The 12,014-nt window shown below is 37.9% G+C and overlaps 1 protein-coding gene and 1 pseudogene across 4 annotated transcripts in view; one reads left to right on the top strand and one right to left on the bottom strand.

Moving 5' to 3' along the window:
- Nucleotides 1-12,014, top strand: part of RALGPS2 (Ral GEF with PH domain and SH3 binding motif 2) — a 201,141-nt gene that overhangs the window by 30,878 nt on the left and 158,249 nt on the right. The gene's annotated exons all lie outside the window — the stretch shown is intronic.
- Nucleotides 8,470-10,127, bottom strand: LOC100430136 (tyrosine-protein phosphatase non-receptor type 2 pseudogene; annotated as a pseudogene). The gene has a single exon (XR_013416772.1). The product of XR_013416772.1 is annotated as a tyrosine-protein phosphatase non-receptor type 2 pseudogene (transcript).

Below are 12,014 nucleotides of genomic sequence, written 5' to 3' on the forward strand. Positions count from 1 at the left end.
GTTTTATTTTCTAATAGATGAATATATATATATTTTTTTGAGATGGAGTCTCACTCCATCGCCCACGCTGGAGTGCAGTGGCACGATCTTGGCTCACTGCAACATCCACCTCCCAGGTTCAAGCGATTCTCCTGTCTCAGCCTCCCAAGTAGCTGGGATTACAGGCGCATGCTGCCATGCCCGGCTAATTTTTTGTATTTTAGTAGAGACAGGGTTTCACCATGTTACCCAGGCTGGTCTCGAACTCCTGAGCTTAGGCAGTCTACCCGCCTTGGCCTCCCAGAGTGCTAGGATTACAAGTGTGAGCCACGAAGGTCAGCTAATAGATGTATGTCTTAAATTTGCATTGTAAGGAATGTGAACGTCAAAACTAAATTTGAATTTTATGTTTCCTTAAATTTCTAATGAGTATCTACATGTTCTTGGGATCAGTCATATAGTTTACTAAGTTAAAATTAAATACATTTTTTAAGGATAGGCAATGGTTATAATTCTTTGATGAAAGTCTGTATGAATCTGGGCAAGTTACTTAACATTCAGCTTTTTTATTTGTAAATGGGTGTAATAGTGCCTTCTCATAGGATCATTGTAAGGATTTCTTTTACTCTTTCTTTCAGAATTTTGAAGATCAAATGTAATTATAGCCCAGATTCTGTTGCGTCTGTGGTTATTCTAGATCTCTAGGGTTACTGGAGTAAATTATTTGTATACCTCTTCCAGTCCTGATTTAGATTTCCAGGATTTGTCTAGAACATTTTTTTGCCTTCTGGAATTAGCTTACATGACAAATCTGTATGTTTTCTGTTGCTTTTCTTAAGCTACAGTTTTGTGTGTGTGCTGAAATATTCATAGATAATTTAGGGGTTTGTAGGTGGGTGATTAGTAAGGTTTTTTTTTTTTTTTGCAATTTTGATATGCTGATATATTTTTGTATGTTTGTGTAGTTTAGATCCTATCTCTTAAAGCTAGAGGGACAGGAATAAGTCTACTTAAAGAGAAACATTTTGAGAATATCTTACAGATAAGAAACTCTACTTCTGACTTGCTTGTTTTGGTCACTGGCATTTTTTAATGTTTTCTTGTAAGCACAGTACTTGAGAGTGTTATCATGGAAGTATTGTTGTTCATGTCTTCTTGGTGAGAGGCAGTCTTACATGTGAAACCACAGTAAATAACATAAAACAATATGTTGTTTTGTGTCAGATTGAAGAGCATTAGCAGTTCACAGAAGAAGAGGCTCAATGAGGACAGGAGGAGTGGTCCTTAAGGAATGTGTTTCATTTAGGTGGAAAGAACGTACTGATTATTGAAACAGCATGACTCAAGATGTGGCAGCAAGAACTAGGTTTTGTTGGCACGATTTGGATTGAAGGGTTTGTTTGGAATGTGGCGGGAAATACAGTACATTTGATGCGGTAGGACTAAATATTCAGTCCTTAGAAATGAAGCAGGGGAAATTAGAATTGAAATGATAGTACATATTGTTATTCAGTAGCTTAGCATGTCACTCTATTTCCTTTCTTCAAGAGAGCCAAAAGGTGACAGATAGAACTCATTGCCAAAAGGTTTTTAAAGATACCACTTTGAAGGTTTGGACTTAAGGGAACAAGCAGTACTAATGAAGCCATCTGTGCTGCACTTGTTTATCTAAACAGTTTGGACAGCTGAACTGGCTGTAGGAATCAAGTTAACAAACCTAGCCCCCTCATCTGCTTGATTCCAATACGGCCTAATGGATACAGCTGTAAGGATGAATAGGGTCATTGATACTACTTCTGACCCTGAACAGTATTTGAAATAATAGACGATAGTGGGTTTTCCTCCTCGGTTGTGGTACTCTTGATGGAGTATGGCAACCTTTGACTTAATAGTCACTGGACCTGTATTTCATGTCTTGTGTGATGCTGTGAATTATATGATTCCCTTAGTAACAACCAAAATTTGTATTTATAACTACTTAATTACTATAACTAAGTAGATTAGAAATCCTGGCAAGACTTTTGAGTCCCAGAGTAGTAGTGATTTATCTGAGCCAGTATCCTAGGTATGTAATTTATAATTCTGGCTTGCCCACAGTTCCTTTGGAGGAAATCTGCTTTTTCTACAGTACATTGCAGAAGAACAGACCTCAATAGCAATTTTTTTTTTAACCATATAAAACTGTATTGCAGTGGATTGATCCAGCAGTGGGCATTTGACCTAAGGGCTGCTAATTCATCAGCCACCTAAAAACCCAGGATTGTCTGGTTGGGAAAATTTATAGTCAGTTATAGAAAACATGGAGTTAATTTGCTATCGAGCCAATGGGAGCTGAAGCTGGAAAGATGTGTTGGTGTAGAGTCCTGTAAAACTAAAGTTTAAAGGAATGGAAAGTAGATGTAAACAGAAGCTATGAATTACAGAAATGATAAAGGAGATGAGGAAGCCATTTGGTAACTATAAAAGAGTAGGGCATATGTGCTGAGAGAAGTGCAAAATTCTGAGAGAAACCATGTGGTTTGAGAGAGAGGCACACAACACGAGAGTGAAGATTCTAGTTTCTGGCACTGTAGATGCTGTTCTTCCTTTAGTACTTCTGTGGCTCCTGCCCTTCTTGAGACTACATTCATTCCTCCCCACCCCTAGGAAAGATTGTAGGCTTTGGTGTTAGACATTTGACATTAGAATTCTGGCTGTTTTACCAGCCCCTGCAACCTTGGACAAACTGCTTAACCTCTCTGTCTCAAATCTTTCTCATCTGTAAAATGAGCATCATAACAATGCCTTTTCTCACTGGATTGATGTGAGGATTAAGTGAGAATGACACACGGAAAGCTTAGAACAATGCTAAGCGTATAACAAATGTTCAATAAGTAGTATCATATATGTAATGATATTTGAGGTAATTTGATTTTTTTTGCAACTAAAAGAGTCTAACTATAGTTAATCTCCTTGCTGATTCACTTAGAGCAGAGTAATCTTGTGTGAGTGGGGGCTGGGTAAACAAGGTATAAGGAGTTAGAAAATACTGTTTTATACAGTGTGAATAATAATATATTCAGCATTTAATAGATGCTTGGTGTTCTAAGCATTTTACCTGTATTAACTCATTGGATGTTTCTGTTACCTTCATTGTAAAGATGTAGAAACTAAGGCACAGAGAGGCTAACCAACTTGCCCAAGGTTATACAATATGTAAGCGACAGAAATAGAATTCAAACCCAGGTGGTTCAGTTACAGAGTTTTAATTTTTAAATATCTAATTCCTTTTCAATTCTTCCTTTTTAAAAGAAGTTAAGAAGGAGGTCTCAGTTTGTTGTTACTATTTCTTTTATGTTTTTCTAGTACTTGCTTCTCTCCCATTTTGACAAAGACGTAGTATACCGCAAGTCTAGAAACTTAGGTGGGCAAGATGTGATACTTGGTAACGTTCCTGTACTGTACATGAAGTGGTATATCATCTGAAGGAAAAGTTAAAGGTTTACTATAAATCCTAACACAATTCTGTGAAACAATGAGTTGTAGCTAAGAAGCCAACAAAGGAGATAAAATGGAATTAGAAACTACACTTATTTATTCAGAAGAACGCATAAAAAGAGAAAAAAATGGGACAAATATGAAGCAGATAGCAAAATATAATAGACTTAAACCTATAAAATCTAGAAGACCTAAACACATTAAGAAGCAGAAATGGGCTGGGCGCAGTGGCTCATGCCTGTAATCCCAACATTTTGGGAGGCTGAGGTGGGCAGATCATGAGATCAGGAGATTGAGACCATCCTGGCCAACATGGTGAGACCCTGTCTCTACTAAAAATACAAAAATAAGCCGGACATGGTGACGCATGCCTGTAGTCCCAGCTACTCAGGAGGCCGAGGCAGGAGAATTGCTTGAACCTGGGAGATGGAGGTGGCAGTGAGCCGAGATCGTGCCACTGCACTCCAGCCTGGCAACAGAGTGAGATTCTGTCAAAAGAAAAAAAAAAAAAAGAAGCAGAAATGGTGACATTGGATAAGAAAACAAGAGTTAACCATCTCCTGCCTGCAAGAAGCCTACTTTAAATATTAAGACACAAATAAGCTAAAAGTAAAAGATGGAAAAAGATACACCATGCTTGTAATAGTCAAAAGAGCATTATGTGGCTGTATTAATATCCGACAAGACCCAAGCAAAGAGTATTTCCAGGGATAAAGGATGCCATTATAAAATGATAAAGAGGACAGTTAATCAAGAGGATGTAATAGTTCTAAACATTTATGCCCTTAATATCAGAATTTCAAAATACTTTAAACAAAAACTGATAGTATTCAAAGGAGAAATTGTCATATCCCCAATTTGAGTTGGATACTTACTCTTCTTTCAATAAATGATATAATAAGCGGACAGAAAATCATAGGTATATATAGTAGGCTTAAACAATACTGTCAGCCAATTTAACTCAATTAATATTTAGAGAATCTCCACCCGACGATAACAGATTATGCTCAGTTTACTCAAATATCTACAGAACATTTTTCATGATGGTCTATATTTTGGGCCACAAAAAAGTCTCAATAATTTAAAAGGATTGAGATCCTTCAGACGATGTTCTCTGATCACAGTGTAATTCAATTTGAAACTGTTAACAAAATGGGGGAAAATCTAGTCTTTGGAAACTAAACAACAGAATTTAAAATAATTTATGGTTCAAGGAAGAGATCAAAAGGGAGATTATAAAGTCTTTTGAACTGAATCAAGATGAAAACAACGTATCAGAATTTGTGGTACTGGTTGTGGTGGCTCATGCCTGTAATCCCAACACTTTGGGAGTCTGAAGTGGGAGGATCATTTATGGCCAGGAGTTCAAGGCCAGGTTGGGCAACATAGCAAAACCCTGTCTTTACAAAAAAAAAAATTTAAAAATTAGCCAGGCATGGTGACATATACCTGTAGTCCTAGCTACTGGAAAGGAGAATCACTTGAGCCCAGGAAATTGAGGCCAGTGAACTATGATTACGCCACTGCAGCTTGGGGCAACAGAGTGAGACCCTGTCTCTTAACAGAATAAGTAAGTAAAAAAGAATTTGTGGGATACTATTGAAGTAGAACTCAGACAGAATTTATAGCCCTGAATGCCTACATAAGAAAAGAAGATCTCAAATCATTCACTTACATTTTCTACCTTAAGGCATTAGAGGAAAAGCAGATTAAACTAATTACAGGAAAGGGAATACTAAAGATCAGTGTGGATATTATTATTGTTTAACTTTCTCCTCATTAGAAAGAATCAATGAAAATGATTTTGATGTAAAATGAAAGCAATTACAGTAAAGGAAATGATAAAGATCAGTGTGGAAATTATTGTTTTTAAACTTTCTACTAATTAGACAAAAATCAATGAAAATTGATTTTATTGGTGTTGCCACAGAACCAATTTAAGTTAAAAAATTTGTTCTGTGGCAACATCGATAAAATTGATGAAGCTCTAGCTATACTGATTGAAATCAGGAATGACAGAAGTGGCATCATTACAGAGTCTACAGATATAAAAGGGTAACAGGAATACTGTGAATAACCTTATGCCTATACATTTTAAAACAGAGATGAATTGGACAAATTTTTTGAAAGACACATACTACCAAGCTTCACTCAAGAATAGACAACCTGAAATAACCCTGTATCTGTTAAAGAAATTGAATTTGTGATTACAGTATTTCCACACCAAAAAATAAATAAATAAATAACTTCAGACCCAGATGACTTCACAAGTAAATTCTGTTAAACGTTTAAGGAAGAATTAAGACCAGTTCTATATAAACACTTCCAGAAAATTGCAGAAGAAGAAATACTTCCTCACGTACTTTGTGAGCGTAGCATTACTTTCTTACTCAAACTAGATAGACATTATGAGACAAGAAGATTACACAGAAATATCTCACATGAGCATACATAAAAAAGTTCTAACCATATTTTAACAAATTGAATGTAACAGTTTATTTAAAAATACATCATAATTAACTGGGGTTTATTTCAGAAATGCAAAGTTGGTTTAACATTTAAAAAGCGCAATCATTGTAATTCACTACAATAAGTAAAAAAGAAAAACTATATGATCATCTCAGAAAATTGGGGACAGGGGAGGCAAGCATTTGATAATCTAACCTTCATTCTGGGTAGTCACTTTGAGAAAACTAGGATTAGAAAGGAACTTCTTCAGCCCAGTGAAGGATGTCTCTAAAAAAACTGTAGGTGGCATCATATTTAATGGTGAAAGACTGAATGATTTTTCCCTAAGACCAGCAACAAAACAGATGGCTACTCTCACCACTTCTGTTTCACAGTGTGCTGGAGTTGCATTGCAGCCAATACAGTCAAGAAAAATAAATAGACTGGGTGTGCTGGCTCACGCCTGTAATGCCAACACTTAGAGAGGCTGGAGAGCAGGGGTGGATCACTTGAGTTCAGGAGTTCGAGACCGTCCTGGCCAACATGGTGAAACTCCGTCTCTACTAAAAATACAAAAAAATTAACCCAGCATGGTGGTGGGTGCCTGTAATCCCAGGTATTCAGGAGGCTGAGGCAGGAGGATCAATTGAAACTGGGAGGGCGCACCACTGTACTCCAGCCGGGGCGAGAAAGTGAGACTCCATCTCAAAAAAAAAAAAGAAAAGAAAAGGCATCCAGATTGGAAAGGAGGAAGTAAAGTATCTTCTTTGTAGACAACATGATTGTTTGTAGAAAATCTGATGGAACTTGCTGCAAAATTTTTGGGACTAAGTGAATTTAATAAAGTTGTGGATTACAGAGTCAGTCTATAAATATCAATTGTATTTATTTAGCAATGAGCAGTTAGAAATTGAAATGTGATAAAAAGCAGTACCATTGATAATAGTATCAGATATGAAATACTGTAAACTACACAGCATTGTAGAAAGAAAGTAAAGAAGACTTAGATAAGTGGGGAGATATTCTTTGTTTATGGGTGAGAAGACTCATTGTTGCTAAGATGACAATTATCCCTAAATTGATCAATGCGATTCCAATGAAATGCTAGCAGGCTTTTTTTGGGGCAGGGGGATGGAAATTGACAAGCTGATTCTGAAATTCATGTGGAAACGTAAAGGACCTAGAATAGCCAAAACAGCTTTGAAAAAAGAAGAACAAAGTTGGAGGTCTAATGCTATCTAACATCACAATTTATTATAAATCTATAGTGGTCAAAACAATGTTGTATTTGTATAAGAATGGCAAAATAGATCTATGGAACAGAGCAGAATCCAGCAGTAAGCCAGTACATAAATGGACAACTGAATTTTGACAAGGTGCAAAGGCAGTTCAGCAGAGAAAGGATAGTCTGTTCAACAAATAATGCTGGCACAATTGGATATCCAAATGCAAACAAATGAACTTCAGTCTGTATCTTGCACTGTTTGTGAAAATGAACTCAAAATGAATCAAAGACCTAAATGGTAAAGCCTAAAATTACAAACTTTTGGCAAAATTAGGACAAAATCTTTATTTTGAGTCAGGCAAAATTTTTAGTTATAACACCAAAAGCATGATCCATAAAATAGCACATTGATAAAATGATTTTTTTTAATCAAATTGAAAATGTGCTCTTCCAAGGAGAATTCTTTTTTTTTGTTTTTTTTTTTTTTTTGAGATTCTTTCTGTCACCCAGGCTGGACTGCAGTGGTGTGATCTTGGTTCACTGCAACTTTCACTTCCTGGGTTCAAGCAATTCTGCCTCAGCTTCCCAAGTAGCTGGGACTACAGGCATGTGCCACCCACCACACCTGGCTAATTTTTGTATTTTTAGTAGAGATGGGGTTTCACTATGTTGGCCAGGCTGGTCTCAAACTCCTGACCTCAGGTGATCCACCCACCTCAGACTCCCAAAGTGCTGGGATTACAGGTGTGAGCCACCATGCCCAGCTGAAAAAAGAATTCTTAAGAGAATGAAAAGACAGGCTGCAGGATAGGAGAAAATACTTGCAAATCAAATGTGTGATTAAGACCTTGTATATAGAATATATACTAATGAACTCTCAACTAAACACCAACAATCCAATTTTTTAAAATCTGCAAAATATTTGATAGATACCTCACCACAGAAGATATGCTAAGTATATGAAAAGATGTTTAGTCTTTATATATATATATTTTTATTTAACAATAGTATTTAATGCTGCCAAAAAGTATAAAAATACAGTAGGAATGGCAGTACAATACAAAGTAATCTTTCCTAATTTGTTTCTTGTATATCTTGCTGCGTTTCATACACATATTATAAACACTTCACAACACATCACATTAAAGGTTCTGCAAAGTCTTATGCTGGTGGGTGCTCTTCATCCCCTGGATGTAAAGTTTACTTTGTAAACAAACAACTGTGAGGCAATCTAGAGGGTTAGCAAGCCTCACTTTAGTTTCCAGAGTGGGCTTCAGGTATTGCTTTGCACATCAGTGGTTCAAAATTTATAGCTGCAGAATATTCTCAAGTCATAAATATTAGGTGTCTGTCAATCTTGGCCTTTTTCTTTTTCGTTCATTCTCATTTAGCCTCTGTTTCATCTGCTGCACCTTCTGAGCTGTGGTGGCCTTTCTTTCCTCTCAAATACATTTCCGTAGAGCGCTCTCATTGTTCTCCTCCATTGTATCTTGCATGTTAGAAGAAAGGCCTGTACATCAGTCACCTGTCAGTTTTTATTCTTCTAGACCTATTCTGTTCCCATTGTATTTTTCAGTCATTATTTTGTTTGGTGAATGATCAAAAGCTACGAGATAAGTCTTCCTTAGAAAGTTCTTTCCATCATTTCTGTATACTAGAATCTCCCTTTATACATTTGCTCCTTATATTATAGCCATGTATGAGAATCTCAGTTGATCTGGGGTCTGAGATAAGACCCATTTGGTATTTTCTCATGTTCAATAACACTTGTTTAATGTTAATATCGTCTCCTTTTTCCATCAAAACAAGACAAGTGTCTACCAGAGAGAAGATGCCGGAGTGCCCAATGCCTGCACTACAGTGGATCACTGCAGGCCCGTGGTCAGGGTTCAATGAGCCAGATTTTCTCACTTTAAACAAGAAATTGAGAAATGAAGCTGGTGATTTTGGGACTCCAAAATCTGGCCAGGTAGTATAATGAAAGTGAGATATTGTTCTGGTTTCACCACTGTTGATATTTTCTAATTGTAGTAGATGTATTGTATAATACGACTTCATATCTTCTGACAAGAGCTTCACATTGAATCCTGTTTCTTTACAGCATCTCTTGGTCATCTGTTGGCCAGTACTGTGCATGTTTAACTGATTCTTTTTTCACAATGTGGTTCAGCATGACAACTGCTTTGGTCTTCTGCTGCCAAACCATAAGCCAGAAATGGCAGCATGTTTTAGGAAGTGGACCCTGTGTTAAGATGTAACTTCTTTGTGCTTCTTCTGTGTCAACTAAGCTGGCATTAATATGATCATTCTCAGCATTTTGCAGTTTAACACAACTGTGATCATCAAGTACAGCGGCTGCCAGCGATGCTGAGCATCCAACTCCTTTAACTCCCGCTCAATGGTGGTGGGCATGGCAGCAGGAGCGAGCTGGTGTGAGCAGAACCTGCGCCAGCAGAGAGGCTCAGGCCCCGCACGATCCACGGAGAGCCTGTATTATATTAATTATCATGTTAATAGTCACTAAAGAAATGGGAACTAAAATCAGTGAACTAGCACTGCCTACCTGAAAGACTGACCTTGATACCAAGTGTTAGCAAAGATGTGAAAGACTAGAACTCTATACTTTGCTGTTAGGACTGTAAAACAGTTCAACTACTTTAGGAGACAGTTTGGTTGTTTCTTAAAATGTTAACATACAGGCCGGGCACCATGTCTCACGCCTGTAATCACAGCACTTTGGGAGGCTGAGGCAGGTGGATCACCTGAGGTCAGGAGTTCGAGACCAGCCTGGCCAACATGGTGAAACCCTGTCTCTGCTGAAAATATAAAAATTAGCCAGGCATCATGGCATATGCCTGTAATCCCAGCTACTCGGGAGGCTGAGGCAGGATAATCCCTTGAACCCGGGAGGCGGAGGTTGTGGTGAGCCAAGATTGCGCCACTACACTCCAGCCTGGGTGACAGAATAAGACTCTATCTCAAAAAACAAACAAACAAACAAAAAAACCTTAACGTACACCTACCAGCAGTTCCACTCCTAGGTATTTACTGAAAAGACTCGTGCACTAACGTTCACAGCAGCTTTATTTATGATAGTCACAAACTGGAAAAAATGGATAAACAAATTGTGATGTAACTATACTATTTAGCAATATAAATGAATGAACTATTTATTGATAGTCACAACAACAGGGATGAATCTCAAAATAATTATGCAGAGCAAAAGAAGGCAGGCACTGGCTGGGCACGGTGACTCACACCTGTAATCCCAGCAGTTTGGGAGGCTGAGGCAGGTGGATCACCTGAGGTCGGGAGTTCAAGACCAGCCTGGTCAACATAGTGAAACCCCATCTCTACTAAAAATACAAAAATCAGCCAGTTGTGGTGGCAGACACCTATAATCCCAGCTACTCAGGAGGCTGAGGCAGGAGAATCGCTTGAACAGGAGGCGGAGGTTGTAGTGAGCCGAGATGGCACCACTGCATTCCAGCCTGGGTGACAGAGCAAGACTCCATCTCAAAAAAAAAAAAAAAAAAAAAAAAGAAGGTAGGCACTTTGGTGGTGACTAAGTATGTTCCCTATCTTGATTTTTCATAGGTGTATACTATATATATAGTTTGAAATTTATTACATGTAACCTATATATATAAATAAAGGTTTTTTGTTGTTTTTTGTTTGTTTGTTTTACATTGATAGGGATGGAGTCTTGCTATGTTGCCTAGGCTAGTGTTGAACTCCTGGGCTCAAGCTGTCCTCTTGCTTACAGGTACACACCACCAACAACCCATTTAAGTCTATCACTTAATTGATAGACTAAAATTTAGCTTTTGTTTTTGGACCAAATCTGTTTTTAAAAATTTTTAAATTCATGCAGGCTGAGTGCAGTGGCTCAAGCCTAATAATCCTAGCACTTTGGGAGGCCAAGGTGGGTGGATCACCGGAGGTCCAGAGTTTGAGACCAGTGTGGCCAACATGGTGAATCCTTGTCTTTACTGAAAATACAAAAATTAGCTGGTGCCTGTAATTCCAGCTACTCGGGAGACTGAGTCAGGAGAATCACTTGATCCCAGGAAGCAGAGGTTGCAGTGAGCCGAGATCACGCCATTGCACTCCAGCCAGGGCAACAGAGCAAAAACTTTATCTTAAAAAAAAAAAAAAAATATATATATATATGTGCAATAAAGATTTACTACAGATAGAAAATGATAAAAGATTGATTACAAACTTTATATAACATGCATTAGGGTTCTCTAGAGGGACTGAACTAATGGAATAGATATATATATATTAAGAGGAGTTTATTAAGTATTAACTCACAGGATCACCAGGTCCCACAATAGGCTGTCTGCAGGCTGAGGAGCAAGGAGAGCCAGTTTGAGTTCCAAAACTGAAGAACTTGGAGTCTGATGTTTGAGGGTGGGAAGCCTCCAGCATGGGAGAAAGGTGTAGGCTAGGAAGCTAGGCCAGTCTCTTCTTCACATTTTTCTGCCTGCTTATGTTCCAGCCACACTGGCAGCCGACTAGATTGTGCCCACCTGGATTAAGGGTGGGTCTGCTTTTCCCAGCCCACTGTCTCAAATGTTAATCTCTTTTGGCAACACGCTCACAGACACACCCAGAATCAATACTTTGAATCCTTCAATCCAATCAAGTTGACAGTATTAACTATCACATGCATCATTACTTCATTTTTCATATACTTTAATATATACAAAGCAGAAAAAGTTGAAAGAAATTTTGTTTTTAGAAATCATTAAGAAATAAAATTCCTTTGGAGTAGTGGTTTTCAGCTGGAGACTGTTGTCTTGGAGACATTTGATTTCACAACTGTTACTGGAATCCACTGGGTAGAGGCCAGAGATACTTCCACACAGCCTGCAATGCA

The sequence above is a fragment of the Macaca mulatta genome, chromosome 1 (assembly GCF_049350105.2).
Source record: "Macaca mulatta isolate MMU2019108-1 chromosome 1, T2T-MMU8v2.0, whole genome shotgun sequence".
Lineage (NCBI taxonomy): Eukaryota > Metazoa > Chordata > Mammalia > Primates > Cercopithecidae > Macaca > Macaca mulatta.